Source organism: Oratosquilla oratoria, chromosome 3, assembly GCF_046742065.1.
Source record: "Oratosquilla oratoria isolate Oo_2021 chromosome 3, ASM4674206v1, whole genome shotgun sequence".
Taxonomy (NCBI): domain Eukaryota; kingdom Metazoa; phylum Arthropoda; class Malacostraca; order Stomatopoda; family Squillidae; genus Oratosquilla; species Oratosquilla oratoria.
In genome coordinates this window covers 5,150,996-5,158,469 of record NC_134779.1, presented here as the reverse complement: position 1 = coordinate 5,158,469, position 7,474 = coordinate 5,150,996, and positions in this window count along the sequence as shown.

The following is a 7,474-nucleotide window of genomic DNA, read 5'->3' as shown; positions in this document are numbered from 1 at the left end:
GCCCCGTACAGTGCTGTCGACACAATCACTCCTTCATACAATCTCCTTTTAACATCCATTCCCAAATGTCTATTTCTCATTACACTTTTTAATCCACCAAGGCATTTATTCGCTTCTCTCAATCTACATTCTGCCTCCACCCCCACTCCTCCCTTTCCTGCTACATTTGCACCCAAGTATCTAAAACTATCCACTTACTCCAGTCTCTCTCCCTTAATACTAACTTCTAGCCTGCTGCCACTCTCTCCCCTTGCACATCTCATCACCTTACTTTTACCCACATTTATCTTCAACTTCCTTCTTTCACACACCTTCTCAAACTCTGTCACTAACTTCCTCAATCCATCCTCTGATCCTGCTACAAGCGCAGTGTCGTCCGCAAATAACAACTGGCTTATTTCCCACTTTTCTCCATTTTCTTTAACCGTCTCCAACCCCCTGCCCACTACCCTTGCATTCTTCTCTCGCACCATCCCATCCATGTATAGATTGAACAGCCAGTGCGAAATAAAACATCCCTGACGAAGTTCCACCTTTACCTCAAACCACTCACTCTCTCCATTTCTAATCCTAACACAAGCTCTACTACTCTCGTAAAAACACTTGACTGCTCTAAACAGCTTTCCTCCTATCCCATATATCTGCAGTACCTCCCACAGTGCCTTCCTGTCTACCCTGTCATAAACCTTTTCCAAATCCACAAAAGCCCCCCAAAATCCTTACCTTTTCCTATAGCTTTCTCACATATGTGTCTTACCACAACAATCTGATCTACACACATCCTACCTGTCCTAAAACCACACTGTTCCTCACGAATTACTCCCTCTGTTCCTCTCCTAATCCTCTCAATTAAAATCCTCCCATAAGCCTTCCCAACCACACTCAACAAGCTGATCCCTCTTAAACTATTACACTCACACTTGTCCCTCTTTCCCTTGTAAAGTGGAACTATGCAGGCACTCCCCCAGTCCTCCGGCACTCTACCCTCTCTTAAACAAACCTTAAATAACCTAACCAGCCAGTCCACCACAACTTTACCTCCTTTTTTCAGACATTCTGCATGGCATCCATCCAACTCCAACGTAGCTAGAAATATTAGTACAAAGAAATCAACTCCAACGTAGCCAGGAACATTACTACGAGGTAATCAACTCTAACGTAGCCAGCAACATTACTACTAGCCACAGACCTCCTTTGCCAATTCAACCGCCGTCACAGAAAAAAGTCCCGACACACGCGGACAAATTGACCGCCCACCAGCCATCGCCCAGCAACACTGACATGGGTACACCCCGCAGTTACGGACAAAAGCTCCTACCCAGGACTACTACCACGCGCGTACAAGTTGACCAACCACCCACCATCGCCACACACGAGCCTACATCCAGACTCGTTTTTTCAACCCCTCTACGGGTTCTCCACGGGCCCTCCACTTCTCAAAGGAAGTGTTTTTCCACACTAGGGGTCCCGATATATATATATATATATATATATATATATATATATATATATATATATACATATATATATATACATACATACACACACACACACACACACACACACACACACACACACACACACACACGCACACACACACACACACACACACACACACACACACACACACACACACACACACACACACACACACACACATATATATATATATATATATATATATATATATATATATATATATATATATATATATATATATATATATATATATCGGGACCCGTAGTGTGGAAAGATACTCCCTTTGAGAAGTGGAGGGCCCGTGGAGAACCCGTATTGAATAGTAAGTTTCACATTTGCTCTTATATACATATATACATACTCATTTTCTTTTACAGCACTGTACCATCTGTGTTCATCTCATCTCACCACGAGCCAAAATACCTCATCACCAAGGAGCCAGGCAATCACCATATCATCTTTGGTGAGTAGATGCAATTTACGTGATAGGTTTCACCTCATAGCTACTCTCTTTTACCTTTGTGTAATAGCTTACCAAAATTTAATGGACGGAACATTTTCGTGGACAACCTACTCTCCGAATTTGAATCTGAAATCACACGTATAAGTGTCACAAACGATAAAACAAAATCCAGTCCAACATTTTTGAGGAAACAGACAAATATTCATAGTTTGTTCAACATTTCAAAAATTTCTTTTCAGTGTTTGATCAACTTGGCTTACTTTTACCCATCTACTCATTGACCACTACGTACAATACCGGCCCACATAAAACAAAGGAAAGACCAGTAAGAATTTCTTCCACTTTCAAAAGCGAGATCAGGGAAAGCCTCAGAAACTCAGACTGGGTTACAAACGAGAAAATCTTACTCGAACACGTAGTCTCACTGCTAGCCTATTTCCATCTACTTTCTCAATTACACCCAGACACACTCAAAAAAGCTGCCACAATTCCATTCACACCAGTCATCACACTAAGAGAGTTTTGCAGGAAATTTTCCGATACGGAAAGAACAATTGCTTATACACACAGTCAGTATGTACCTATCACCCCTACCCAAACAGTAGCCCAAGTATCACGATCAACGTTACAACGGCAGCGCTCTCCATCACGAACACCATTATTTTGACCCCCCCCCACAAACAAGCAAGCAAACAAACAAACAAACAAACAAACAAACAAACAAACAAACAAACAAACAAACAAACAAACAAACAAACAAACAAACAAACAGGAAACACAAACATATGCTACTACAGACAGCCGCCTCAGTCAAATAGCTACTGTGATTACCACGGAGCATGTTATCACACGAGTTACTACTGTTGCGTGCTCTTGGAACAAAGACAAGAGAGACCTGCTTCACCACAACGCTCTCCCGCCAGAGACAAACACAACACACCTTCTGTATTACTACAAAACACAAATGCAACACGCAAGTCCACGCAAGGCGCTCCAAACCCGGAAAATCCCTCACCAATCCTACCTGTTTTCACCCTGAACACCCCGGACACATCCTCACCTTCCATGGTATTCAAGGCAGCTTCAAACAACACCAACCTCACCATATTTCTAGACACTGGATCTCCTGTTAACATTATGTCCACCTTCAGTTTTCACAAACTCCGTTCGGAACGCAAGAAAGTCATCACCCTAGAGCCCCCTGATATCCAACTCACCAACGTCGATGGTGTCTCATTTCCTACCAGTGGAAAATTTTCCTTTGATATTAACTTTAAAAATCAATGTCCACCAATGCCACTTACTGTCCACGTAGCTGACGTGCATTTTCTCGCTGACACCCTCATAGGGTTAAACTTAATGAAGCAACATAATATAGCTTTATATCCCGCTCGGAATCATATAATTTATGCAAACCATTTCCTCCATACGTCCCATTTAGAATCTCCCCCCCAACCTTTAGCAAAATACACGTGACCGAGTTCCAACAGCCAAACACAAACAGCTCAAACACCTGCTCAACCACTCGAAAAAACCATCAAGATTCCGCCTCTCCTTCCTTGTTCACAGCTGTAGACTTGTATTCCAAACGTAATAGACGTACAAACTCCTCCCGCATGTTCAAATCAGCAAAACGCAAAAAAAAAAAAAAAAAAAAAAAACTCTCATTCCATGCTGTCGATATTTCATCGACTCAGAAAGATGGCTTACCCCTCATTGAAGATTTCAACCTTCAATCCGCCCCAGTCTCACAAGTGTTATATACCTTCAAACACACTCATGCAGTAATCATGGGCTCAAAAACACTGTTCCCTCATGAGTATACAAAATTACACATACGAGTCTTCAAAGCTCCAAACAACGATATGACCTATATGCCAGAGGCAAGCCGCGTGAATGGTATCTCCTTACTTTTCGCCATCAGCTCAACATCAAAGAAAGGTTACACGAGCATATTGATTGCAACTGATACTGATCCCCCCTTCCATCCCACAGTTGGCACTAATACTTGTAATTTATTGGTATATCCCTCATTTATACAACTCATGGAGGACAAATTCTCCACTTCACAAGCGTGTACCACAACTTCCGACGTGCTAAAAGCACAGAAACCCATTCATGTATCATATTTAAACCCTGTAGATTTCCCTGATGCACAAGCAAAATATCTAAATATACCATCACATTGCCAGGTGAACCCCTTGGAGTAACAAACCTTATTCAGCATCATATACCCCTTCAGGAAAACGCAAAACCACGTTGTATTCTCGCACGTTTGTAGATAACCTCATATCAGACATGATCGAGCAAGACATAATCGAACCTTCAATCTCTGAATGGAATTTTCCTCTCCTTGTTGTTTCCAAACACGATGGTTCCTTCCGTCTAGTTGTGAATTTCAGAGAATTAAACAAAACTGTCCCAGAAAGACACCACCTTCTCGTATTACACGACATCTTATACTCCGTCGGTGAAAACAACGTAGTTTTCACAACCTTGGACCTCATGTAAGAATATTTCCAGATTCCCCTTGTTACAGAGTGTAGATCTCTCACAGCAGTCAGCACGAACAATAGACACTTCCAGTTCAAACGCCTTGCTATGGATCTCCTTTTAGCCCCCTCTGTTTTCACACGTCTCATGCACACAGTACTTGCAGGCCTCCTAGGACACTCAGTTTTCATGTATCTCGATGATATCATCGCTTCTAAATCTGTTAGCTAACACCTACACATGCTTTACACTGTCTTCTCACGACTAGCGAAGGCAGGAGTGAAACTGAAGCTTAAGAAGTGCTCCTTCTTTCAGAAAGAAATACGCTTCCTAAGGCTTGTCCTTAAATTACAAGGAATTTTGGCCTTGCAGGACAAGGTCAAAGCAGTCATTGATTTCCCACGCCCTACTTCTGTTGACCATATACGTTCATTCCTTGGTCGATCAGGATTTTACAGACGGAATATCAAAGGTTACGCTGTTACAGCAGCACTCTTAACTTTCTTACTTAAGAAAGAACTGGACACCTGAACAAGGGAAAGCCTTATTTGACTTAAAACAAGCCTTAACGACAGCACCTGTCCTTGTTTTTTCAAACTACAAGGTTCCTTTTACAATATACACAGATGCTTGTTACACAGGCATCGGCGCAGTCCTCATGCAACAACACGACACAAAACTCAGACCAATTGCCTATGCTGGTTGTACACTCAACAAACATGAACAAAATTACTCAGTGCGTCCTTAAGCATTTCAAAGAGATTATCCTTGGTTATGATATACTGTACATATCCACAGACCACCAACCAATCTTACACTTCTTCAAAAGGAAAAATATCACAGGCAAATTAGCACGTTGGTTTCTCACCGTACAAGAGTTCATGCCAACATTCAATTTTGTTCACGGAAAAGCGAACGTAGTGGCAGATGCCCCCAGTCGCTACGTCGCCTTCATAGGTCAAGATACCCCTCCTGGCAACCTTACGCAAGCGCGCATTGCCACAGCACAAAAGTCAGATCTCTTTTGGAAGCGTGTTATATACTTCCTCACCTCTGGTGATACAACAAACACAGACGATTTTCCTCCAAATATCGACAACTACACTTTAATAGACGGAGTACTGTATCACACCACAACACCGAAGAACAAACATGAAACCAACCATTCAGTGCTTCAGACTGTTGTTCCTATGGAACTGATTCCTGAATATCTGAAACTCGTACACAATTTACCCATCGCTGCCCACCCAGGAAAGGACAAATCCTTGACACAAGCCACATTCCAGTGTTTCTGGTTAACCACGAGGAAAGATATACACGCCTATATTGATGCTTGCCATTCATGTGCTTCACACAAAGGTCATATTAGCGGTCATGTTCCCATCTTAACTTATCCTGCCCCTTGCAAACCTTTCGACACAGTAGCTATTGACCTTCTTAAGTTACCACTCACCCCCAGTGGAAACCAATACCTCTTTGTTTGTGTAGACAATTTTTCCCGATTCTGCATTCTTTCACCCTTACCAGACAAGACAGCACAACACGTTACACAAACGATTGTTGACAAACTCATATACCCCTACACTACATCCAAAATACTTATTTCAGACAACGGAACAGAGTTCAACAATTAAATTCTCACAAACATTTGTAAACACTTTACATCACGAAATACAACACTATTCCTTATCACCCTAGCTCTAACAATTTAGTCGAGAGATGGAACGGCAAAATCCTAAATGTCCTCCAAAGTCTTGCCTCTGACATACATTTTTCTTGGGATAAACATTTACCAATGATCCAAGCTTGCATTAACAGTGCCATTAACAGGTCAATGGAATCACCACATTTTGTCCTCTTTTGCTCGGACAAAAATCTCCCATATAATCTCCTTACGTCAGATTTACCCCCCTCCCCCCACACACATTTATAATTTCGACGATTATTATCAAAGTAAAAGAACAAAATTTCAACACTCTCTACAAGAGAACTCACAATACCCTTACTCTCTCTAAAGACGATGTGATACGGCTTCATAATACAGGAGCGAGAGATTGTATAGTTGAAACTGGAGACATTGTGGTCACCCTCAACAACACATCCGCATCATTTCGCGTTATTAGCCTCGTACCAAACAATAAAACCTAAGCACTTATTTATTTATTTTATTTATTTATTTATTTATTTATTTATTTATTTATTTATTTATTTATTTATTTATTTATTTGTTTATTTATTTATTTATTTATTTATTTATTTATTTATTCATTTATTTATTTATTTATTTATTTATTTATTTATTTATTTATTTATTTATTTATTTATTTATTTATTTATTTATTTATTTATTTATTTATTTATTTTTGCAGAATCTGACAGACAGTCCTACACAAATATAATATTAAAGTAGTACTTCGAGGCCTAGACCTTCAGCATATCCCACCTCCATTTCCAACAACCACTCCATCACAAGATTATCCCACCTCCATTTCCAACAACCACTCCATCACAAGATTCTCCCATCTCCTCTCCACCAACTCCACCTACTCCTCTTCCTAGATACAGCTTACGCAAAAAAGCCACTATATAAGATCATATCTTCTAGGTGAACGGAATTGTATCTACTTTCCACATTTCATTAGATTTAAGTAAATATCAAACACCTTCTACGAGCAAATCGCTGAGGACAGCGACTGATAGCCGGACCGATGGCTGTTGGAAGAAAATATACTGTATTACACGTCACAGGACGTCACAACTACACGTCACAGGACGTCACGACTACACGTCACAGGACGTCACAACTACACGTCACAGGACGTCACGACTACACGTCACAGGACGTCACAACTACACGTCAAAGAAGTCACACTACGAGAAGATAGATATTAAGTATACGGCGTCGCGTACGTCGCAGCAGCAGCACCAAACTGCTGTTGAGCGTCAGGTCTAACCAGAACCCGACCAGAGGCCACTTAACTGGAATTAGGCCGACCTGACCTTGACCTCTTAGGACACCTGGTCCGCACGAGATGCGAC